Source organism: Nicotiana tabacum, chromosome 11 (genome assembly GCF_000715075.1).
Source record: "Nicotiana tabacum cultivar K326 chromosome 11, ASM71507v2, whole genome shotgun sequence".
In the NCBI taxonomy this organism is placed as follows: domain Eukaryota; kingdom Viridiplantae; phylum Streptophyta; class Magnoliopsida; order Solanales; family Solanaceae; genus Nicotiana; species Nicotiana tabacum.
In genome coordinates this window covers 3,239,517-3,250,502 of record NC_134090.1, presented here as the reverse complement: position 1 = coordinate 3,250,502, position 10,986 = coordinate 3,239,517, and positions in this window count along the sequence as shown.

The following is a 10,986-nucleotide window of genomic DNA, read 5'->3' as shown; positions in this document are numbered from 1 at the left end:
AAATGACGAACTCTCAGTTAATGGCCCTACCTATCGATAACGAATCTGGCCATCAAGATGAGAATAACAACGTGACGCCCGGGGATGAAAGGCCACCCGTTGACCCCATTGGGAATCGGGCCGTGGATCCAATTGGCATTAATTCGCATGTGGCCAGCAAAGCAGACCAACATTCTGGCCCAGAAAATGGCATTCACGGTGGAACTCGATTTGCAGTTCGAAATACCCAAAATATTGGAGAGGACGGGATCAACCTGCGTATGATTTTTGAAATGTTTCAAGGTCAACATGCAGTGATAGCTCGGTTGCAGAGCCAAACCCATGCACTGAGCAGGCCTGAGCCCGGTCCACCCCAAGAAGTCACCCACAGAACGGGGCCAGTTGTAGTAAGGTCAAATGAATAAGAATCGAGGACTAACCCCAAATGACGAGGTTAAGGCAGGTCACTTACATTAACCTGTACGCAATAATAATAATAACAACAATAATAGAAATAAAACAGGTATCTCTTTTCAACAATTGAAGCCAACACTCGGCAGTCACAAGCAATTATTATTTCAATCAGTTTTCGTTGCGGCGTGCAACCCGATACCACAATATATTTACATTCAACTCTGTTGCGGCGTGCAACCCGATCCTCCAATATATTCATTTCAATTAATTCTGTTGCGGCGTGCAACCCGCCCCAACAATATAATTCCTCAATAAATTTCCGTTGCGGCATGCAACCCGCTCCAGCAATATAAACTTTAAATAAATGTGTTGCCGCATGCAAACCGATCCCTCAATATAAACTTTAAACAACTTTGTTGCGTCGTGCAACCCGATCCCCCAATATATTTAACAACTCTTAAATATAATAAAAATACTCCAATAAATACCGCATTCAATGAGAAACTATTAAGCATCAAGGCATACAATAATTATAATTCATTTATGAAACAAACAATGACAAGTAGCAATTATGACATATAAATCAAATAAGCATGTGACAATTATTACAGGAATTCAAGAATTAATATTTGACAAGGAATAGGAGAGAAATAATTATTATAATAATTAATTCGTGTCTTAAAATAATTTAAGATGTTTAAATAATTAAGCAAACAATTAAATTGACAAAGTATAGGCACTCGTCACCTTGCCTATACATCGTTGCACATGAAATACACATAGCAAATAATTCAGAGGTTCAATTCCCTCAAGTCAAGGTTAACCACGACACTTACCTCGTTTTGCAACCAAGTTCAAGAATCCAATAAACCTTTGCCTCGTGAATTCGTGTCCGAAATCGTCAATCTAGTCAAATTCGTGTCTGAAATTCGGGACCTCAACCAAATATACCAACAAGTTCTAAAACATCATACGAATTTAGTAGAGACCTCAAATCACATCAAACATCGCTAAAATTATAATTCACACCTCGATTCGAACTTTTGAGTTTCAAACTTTTAAATTTACAAATCTTGTGTCGAAACATGTTAAATGAATCCGGAATGACTTCAAATTTGGCACACAAGTCATAAATGACATAATGAAGCTATTCCAATTTTCAGAATCGGATTTCGGCCCCGATATCAAAAAGGCAAATCCGTGGTCAAACTTTGAAAATCTTTAGCCTTTAAATTTCTAATTTCCGTGAAATGGCCATAACTTGAGCTAGTGACCTCCAAATTAAATTTCGGGCATACGCCCAAGTCCCAAATCACGAGACGGACCTATCGGAACTGTCAAAATATTGATCCGAGTCTGTTTGCTAAAAATGTTGACCAATGTTAACTTAATTGAGTTTTAAGGCTATATTTCACATTTTAATCAATTTTTCACATAAAAGTTTTTCAAAAAATTATACGGACCGCGCACCAAGTCGAGGAATGATAAATAGTGCTTTTCGAGGTCTTAGAACACATAATTAATTATTAAATTTAAAGATGACCTTTTGGGTCATCACAACATAATCATTGGATATTAATAAAAAATACTACACGAAAAATATTAACCATTTCTTCTATTTTTTTTTTTGATACCACACACACACACACACAACAACAACAACAACATACCCAGTAATACCCATACTGTGGGCAATGGCGGATCTAGGAATTTAAGTTCGTGGGTGCTTAGCTTTTTTTAACGTAAATTTATTAGCAATCATATTGCATAAATGCATAACTAATTTGAACACGGTGATGAAAAGAGTTAACGAGAAAACTCATAGTATTAATATTATGAACGTCGTAAAATTGTGATGGATAACGTTGCTGACAAGAAAAGAGATTGATGATTTTGTCCCTTCGGGAGGAATTGCTCATCTTCAGAAGGGCCAAAATTTGGAGTCTTTTTTCTTTCTTTATAGTGAATTACATTTTGTAAAATAAGAAGAGATAAAACAAAGTCAGCAAAAAGAAATTCTAAAAAATAGTATTGGGTAAAAATAGCGGCGGGTAAAAACTGAAAAGAATGAAAAAAGAGAAAGTAGCTTGATAATATGAGGAGAAAAAAAGGGAATAATTTGTCTGTTTTAAAAAAGGCTTGTTGGGGGAAGGATTGGAATCCTCACCCACTTAATTTTTGTAAACTTCCAGCACCCTCCCTTAACCAAAGCACCCATTAAACGTTTTGTCTATTGGGTGCTTTCTGCTCTTTTATATTCGTTTCCTCATATTTTCTATAAAATTATATATACTCGGAGCCGAGATTAATGGGTGCTCGAGCACCCAAATTCAATGAGTAGATCTGCCCCTGACTGTGAGATTTGGGGAAGATAGTGTGTACGCAGACTTTACCCCTACCTTGTGAGGATAAAGAAGTTGTTTCCAATAGACCCTCGGCTCAGGAAAGCATAAGCAACATATTAATAAAAATATAGACAAGAAGGGATTGTACCAAAAAGCCATATAAAAGCAGAATAAAAACAACAAAACAGTAATGTGATTAACAATGAAAGAAAACAACGGTTAGTCATAAAAACCTACTACCAACAAAAAGTTAGACTGCGTGCCAATACTATTGTTATGAACACTCTAGACTACTTATTCTACTACCCTAATCCTCGGCCTCCATATCTTCCTATCAAGGGTCATGTCCTCGGTCAGGTGAAGCTGTGCCATGTCTTGCTTAATCACCTCTCCCCACCTCTTCTTTGGCCTACTTTCACCTCTCCGTAGGCCCTCTAATGTCAACCTCTCACACCTCCTCACCGGTGCGTCTGTGCTCCTCCTCCTCACATGACCAAACCACATAAGCCGCGCTTCCCGCGTTTTGTTCTCAATAGGGGCCACACCCACCTTGTCGCGAATAACCTCATTTCTGACCCTATCTAACCTGGTGTGCCCGCACATCCATCTCAAATTCTAATTGTTTAATTGAATGGTTAGTTATAACTAATGAAGCATTCCTCCGAGTTTGATTTTTAAATTTAGTAAAACCCTAAACACTTTTATTAAACAGTACCTTGCATATACAATTTATGCGATGTACTTTAAAATATAACATCTTTACATAAGAGCCACTAGATTTTACTATTTATTTTTTCTAGCCCGTATATAAATTGTATACTAATTATATACATTTTATAAATGGATTAAAGGTTAATTTTTCTATAATGATTTAAATTCAAAAACAAAACCATTCTACTTAACATAAGCTGGATTAGACCTCTACGATATAAGCAAGACACATGCTGAAGACAAAGTCATCAGAAAATATCCAAAATTTTAATTTTTGTGAGTATTTTTACTTGCATTAAGGATGTTAATAGTTTGGATTATTTCCTTAAGTCATATTAGAGAGGAGAAGCTAGAAACCTGAGGTAGAGACTAGAGATGTTAAGCGTAGGCTGAGTGGTGGAGCAGAGTACTTGAAAAAATAATATTTGGATACATAAAACACAAGAAGAGAAAAAATTTGCCCGACTTATCGTTATTATTTTTACTTTGGTATTAAAGAGCTAGCTAATAATCAACTCTTCTATACAACATATTATTTTAAAGTCTAATGATGTAACATGAAAAATTATCAGTAACAAGGTTCAATTAAAATGTTGGATAGAAAATATATTATCCCCTATAAATTTCCAATTTTTAAAAATTATTCATGTGTGGTACCGAAATATAAATCCAATTCTCAACAATTAATACTGTACAAAGTTGAGGCTTGGAGACCATACCTGGGAAGTCTTTCTATTTGCTTTTTTTTGGAGGTCTTGTTTTTTTTTTTTTAATAACTGGCACATGTGTATGCACGATTATTAATTTTAATCCAAAATTATAGCATATTCAACTAAGCTTTTAAAATAAGCTTATTTTAAAAAGTGCTTATAAAATGCTTTTGATGAGAAGCACTTTATGTCTGCCTAATTAATTTAAAAGACTATTTTGAGCAGCAACTATTATTTGGTCAAGCTTTTAAAAAGTATTTTAATTTTAGGTGTATTTTTCTCAAAAATGATTTCAAAAGAGCACTTTTGGGAAGAAGCTACATTTTTCTGTTTCTCAAAAATTCCTCATGCTTCTACTCAAAAATACGTTTTTCATTCTAAAAGTGTGGCCAAACACTTTAACTTTAGAAAAATAAAAGCACATTTGACAAAAAAAAAAGAAGAAGCACTTTTAGTTAAAAAGATCCTACATGTTGCAGATGATAAGAGCCTTGTGTCGTGCATGGAAGAACTGGGCATCTCTTGTAGTTTTGGGCCCTTTTCTTCTGTTGCAATATTGTTTCCTCAGCAGCATTTGTAGTTTCAACACGCTGAAGCTGGTTGTCTTAATCTTCTTCTTGATCTTCGATTTCCTGTTTGTGCGTATTAAGAAACACAAAAGTGTAATGTTGCTGCACTCATTCGTGGTAATCAAATCAATGGCCTTCACTGCCATTCCTCTGCGAGCCCAATTCATTTCTTCCTCATGCTGTATAGTATCTATTGTGTTCCATATTTGTTGTCCGCTGTTTACACCAAAAAATACTTTCTTCCAGTAGTTGTTGCATAACCACTGAAAATCAGTGTACTCCACAAGTGCACTGTCCATTATAATAGTCCAAAAAGTAGTCGTCGATAGAAACTGGGCGTTTCCAGTAGTTCTGCACAGCCTCCTATACTTGTTTATGACCCATTGAAATATGAACTCCTCCTTATTGCTAACAGAGTACTCTGCTATTTTTCTTTTCTTTTCATACACTTTCTTTATCATATTTCTAGTTTCTTTTTGGCTTCACTCTCAGGTATGGGCATTGCATTTTTTCATTGTTTACGATCTTCTTACCATGCGTGTCCAGATCTGTGAATCCAGCAGCTTCAATATTTCCAAAATCCAATGCATAATTAGCTAAATAATCTACTAGACGATTACCTTCCCTCAGTATGTGGGTGAATGTAACAGTGCATCTATGCCTTAACTTATTTATTTCCTCCACAATTTCAGTCACATTCCAAGGAGCTATCCACACTTCATCTAACACATTCTTCAGTAGCATTGAATCCGTTTGTATCAGGATTTGTGTGTACTGTTGATTAACACAATAAGACAACCCCTCCAGTATAGCCCAAGCTTCTGCCTCATTATTAGTAGTTTCAGGTATTTCCTTTCCTCTAGCATATACTACATTTCCTTCTTCATTCCTCAATACAAATCCAATGGAACTTCTTCCTGGATTACCCCTCGATGCCCCATCTATATTTACTTTGATCCACCCCAAGGCTGGGAATTCCCAAAGCACCTTTGTGAACTGCATATCTGGAGGGGTAGCCTAGCCTTCGTATGGAGTCATCTAGTGGTAGTTTACCTTTCCAGACCTTCCATAAAAAGAAAGAGATCTTAAAAGGCATTCCCTTTACCCACATCTTATTGAAAGCATTCCTTTGATCTTGCCTTCTCCTCAAGTAGTTCCAGGCAGAACTAACAGTGAAGTTACCTCTACTTTCCAACCTCCAAAAAGGTTTAATAGACCCATCTATTGCAAAATCTGGATTTATAAGAAAATACAAAGCTCCAAGCCCAGTCCAATTTTCATACCAAAAGAGGGATGATCCCATTTTTGTGTGTCATCCTATTTGGTGTTCAGAAGTGTCTCGGCATTCTAGCATCCTCCTCCATACATGAGATCCTTCTCTCCAAGGAACAATTACAGGGTTAAGCTTTTTGCAGTATTTTTGGCTCATGAATGAGCTCCACAAACTAGGCATCGTTCTGAACTTCCACCATAATTTGCAGAAAAGAGCTTTGGCCGTATCATGAAGAGATCTAAATCCCACTCCACATTCTTCACATGGAAGACACAAGGTGTCCCATGATGCCTAGTGCCTGCTTCTACTTCCGACTGTATTACTCCAAAACAATTGCGCAAACATTTTATGCAATTTATTGATGACACTAGCCGGTGGATTAACTGCCGATAAGAGATGGATTGGCATGGTTTGTAGAACATGTGATATCAATGTAGCCCTACCACCAATGGATAACAACTTTCCTTTCGAAGATTGCATTTTGTTCATTGTCTTGGTGATGAACCCTTCATAATAATCTATTTTCCTCCTCGTGTAAAAAACTGGGCAGCCAAGATATGTGAAAGGGAAATCTTGTCGTGTTATGCCTGTGATCCTCTGAACTTTGTTTTACCACTTCAGCAGGAGTGGAGTGGTGCATGTATACAATCAATTTCTCTTTATTAATAACTTGTCCTGATGCAGCTTCATAGGCAGCCAATACATCCATAATCAATTGTAAAGATATCGCACATGAGGAGGATAATATTATGGTATCATCTGCGTATGCAAGGTGATTTATTTTTGGGCTCCATTTGGGCATTTCAAATCCACAAAAGTATAGATTATGATGTAATGCATTCAACCCTCTCGACATTGCTTCTGCCGCTAAGATGAATAAAGTAGGCGATAGCGGATCTCCTTGCTTTACTCCCCTTGTCGATTTAAAAAACCATATGGTTGTCCATTTAGCAATACGGAGTACCGATTATTAGAGATTATAACAAAACTCAGAGCTATGAACGTTTCATCAAAACCTATTTTCCTCAAGACCTTTGTCAAAAATAACCAAGATAATCGATCATAGGCTTTCGCCATGTCTAATTCAATGACCACATTTGGTCCTGCTTTAGTTCTCAGTCTAATATCAGTAATGATCTCCTGAGTTAGTAACACATTCTCAATTATGCTTCTTCCCTTAACAAAACCCGATTGCTCGTCAGAGATAAGATTAGGAAGAATCCCGACTAACCTTTCATGGATAACTCTTGAGAATATTTTGTTAACAAAATTACTCAGGCTGATTGGTCGCTTATCTGAAAATGTGTTAACCTCCTTATTTTTTAGTAAGAGCACCAAATTCGTGTGTGTCACAAATCTTGGTAGTTCATGGCCACAAAAGATTGCATTAAACATATGAAAGACATCTTCACCAATTGTATCCCAGCATGTATGAAAGAAACACCCAATGAAGCCATCCGGACCTCCTGCATTCTCACTGTTTAATCCAAAACCAGCATGTTTCACTTCTTCTCTCATTGGTGTTGTTAGTAAGACCATGTTCTGTTCATTACTAACCATGTGAGGTACATTGTCAATAATTCCGAAAGCATTAGGGACACTGCCTTCATGAAATTGGTTACTGAAATATTTGACAACTTCTTCTGCAATTTCTGGAATATTTTCGATCCAATCACCTACATCATTTTGAATCCTTTTTAATTGTAATCGTCTCCTCATGTCATTCACTTGAGCGTGGAAAAATTTAGTATTTCTATCCCCGTCTTTGAACCAAGCCATACCTGCCTTTTGTTTCCAAAACTCCTCTTCTAAAGCCAAATATCTTATCAGTTCTGCTTCAACCTTTTGAAGCCTTTGTCGATTCTGTTGAGTTGGGCTTATTTCAAATTGAGCTTCATGAATAATGACGACTTCTTCAAGGCTTGCAATCTTTTGAAAAATGTCCCCATATGTTGCCTTACTCCAAGTTGATAGAGCTTTCTTTAACTTCTTCATTTTGTACTGAAAAAGATAGAATGGACTTGCGCTGAAGTTAGCAGTCCAGTTTTCCTTGACCACATGAGTGAAAGATTCATGTTTTGTCCAAAAATTTAGGAATTTAAAAACTTTCTTGACTGGGACAGTGTTAGTAGAAGCTGCCAATAATAATGGGGCTATGGTTAGAGCCAATTTTTGGGAGGTGGGTAATCTCCAATCCTGGAAATGTTAGTTGGAATTCAACATTCGTTAAACGTTTGTCCAGACGCTTGAAAATGCAGTCCCCTTCCGCTCGTCCATTCCACCATGTGTAGATACTTTCCTTAAACCCTATATCGCATAGGTTACATGTATTTACACAGTGTCTAAAGTCAAGGACTTCATTCATGTGGACTGGCAATCCTCCAAATTTCTCCTCTTCATCCCATATAACATTAAAGTCTCCTCCAACCATCCATGGTAACGACAAATCATTTGCAAGTGCATACATCGAGTCCCATAGTTCAATACTTTCTATCGCATCACATTTTGCATAAACCAATGTATGTTAGGTTGAAAGCTTGTTAGCTATGGCAAAAATGGCAGAAGAAAACCCTAGAAGGGTTGAGAGAAGAAGAGAGATGCCAGTGAGTCGGTCAAAATTCAATTGACCAAAACTGATTTTCTTATTCTGTAGATACATGTATTAAAAGAAAAAATAACTGTGAAAATAGTTACATGTTTTTAAACTATAACAAATGTGGCTAAGAGTTATAAAAGGGCCTTCTTCTTTCCCTTATCCGAGTGGGCCTGTGACAATTGGGCCTGAGATGCATCTGGGCTAACACCCCCCTCAAGCTTGAGGGTGAGAATACACCAAGCTTACAAAGTAAACCATGATGAACTTGACCAGGAAGAGCTTTGGTCAAGATGTCTGCCAACTGGTTGGAGCTGGAAATAAAGTGCAAAGAAATCAGACCAGTCTGCAAGCAAGTGCGCACATAATGACAATCAATCTCAATATGTTTGCTGCGCTCGTGAAAAACTAGGTTTTTGACAATATGAAGAGCTGCCTGGTTGTCACAATAGATTAGAACTGGGCTGGAAATGGACAAACCAAGATCATGTAGTAGTCGAAGCAACCAGGAAACCTCAGCTGAAGCTTTACAAAGTGCTCTGTATTCAACTTCAGCTGACGACAAGGAGATAGTGGGTTGCTTCTTTCTTTTCCAAGAAATTGGGCTGCCACCGAGAGTAATATAATAGCCAGTGACAGATTTGCGAGAAATGGCACATGCAGCCCAATCAGAGTCAGAATATGCTATAAGAGACAAATCAGATAAACTGGAGAGGAGCACCCCTTGAGCTGGGTCATTAAGTAAATACCTGAGAACATGCAAGGCTACCAACATGTGGGGTATTTGAGGCTTTTGCAGAAACTGACTTAAATGTTGAACTGAGAAAGAGATATCAGGCCTAGTATGTTGCAAGAAATTAAGCTTCCCAATCAATCTCCTATACAAGCTAGGATCAGAAACAGGCTCATCCATGTCTAACACCAGCTTCACAGAAGGATCCAAAGGGGTCATAACAGGAGAGAAATCTTAACAATTAAATTCAGACAAGAGGTCAGAAGTGTACTTGTATTGGCTCATCACATAACCTTGAGGAAGAAGAGATATTTCCAACCCCAGAAAATAGTGAACTGAGCCCAAGTTTTTGATTTTGAATTGAGAATCCAAGAAGGACTTTAAAGAGTTCATCTCAACAACATCATTACCAGCTAGCAATATATCATCAACATAGACATCCAAGACAAAGAGAGAATCAGATGAGACCTTGGTGAATAAAGAATAATCATTCATTCTGGAAATATAGCCTCTGGATTGCAAGGCTTCAGACAGTAGTGAGAACCATTGTCTAGAAGCTTGACTAAGACCATAGAGGGACTTCTTGAGTCTGCAAACCAGGGGAGGAGAAGAAGAGGGAGCAGACACATCAAGACCAGGTGGGACCTTCATATAAACCTCTTCATGGAGATCCCCATGAAGTAAGGCATTGCTCACATCAAGTTGAAAAACAATCCAGCCCCACTTAGCAGCCAAAGTGAGTAAGCACTTGATGGTGATCAACTTGACAACAGGGGAAAAAGTTTCAGTAAAATCAATGCCCTCCTTTTGAGTGTCACCCCTAATGACCAACCGGGCCTTATATATCTCAATAGAACCATCAGCCATTTGTTTGATTTTGTAAACTCACTTACAAGGAATAACTTTCTTGTGAGGGGGTAAAGAGACAATATCCCAAGCCTGGTTTGCCTCAAGGGCTTGGAATTTCTTTAGCATGGCCTCTTGCTAAGTAGGTTGTGAGGCAGCCTGCTGGTAGAACTGGGGCTCATGCATGTGTATGTCAACAGAAGGTACCTTGGAAGAGGTAGGAAGAGAATTAGGGGAAGAGACAAAAACATACATAGTCTTTGAGATAGGAAGGTTGTTGGACTGTTCTGGTGGATTTTCTCAAAAGTGGAGGAGAGGGGATGACAGGAAGGGAGGCAGAAGGAGGGGAAGGAGAAGAAGCTAATGGAACAGGAGAGTCTTGGGATGTGGAAACGGCAGGAGTAGGAGAAGATGAAGGGAAGGAGGGTGTAGGATCTACAAAATCTGATATAGAAAAAGAGGGAAAGGTAGAAGGATGATTAGATTTATAAAAAAATATATGTTCATGAAAAACTACATCCCTAGAAAAGAAAATGGAATGAGTAGTGAGGTTAAGAAGTTTGTAACCCTTTTTGCCAAAGGGGTACCCCAAGAATATAGAAGGAATAGCTCTTGCCTGGAATTTATCTCTGCCAAACTTAGGTGAAGTAGCAAAACATAAACATCCAAAGGATTTCAGGTGATCATAAAGTGGAGGGAGGCCATGGAGTTTCTCATAAGGGGAAAGACTCTTCAGAATAACAGAAGGAAGTCTATTGATGAGGTAAGTGGCAGTTAGTACACAGTCACCCCAATATTTAAGGGGAAGGTTAG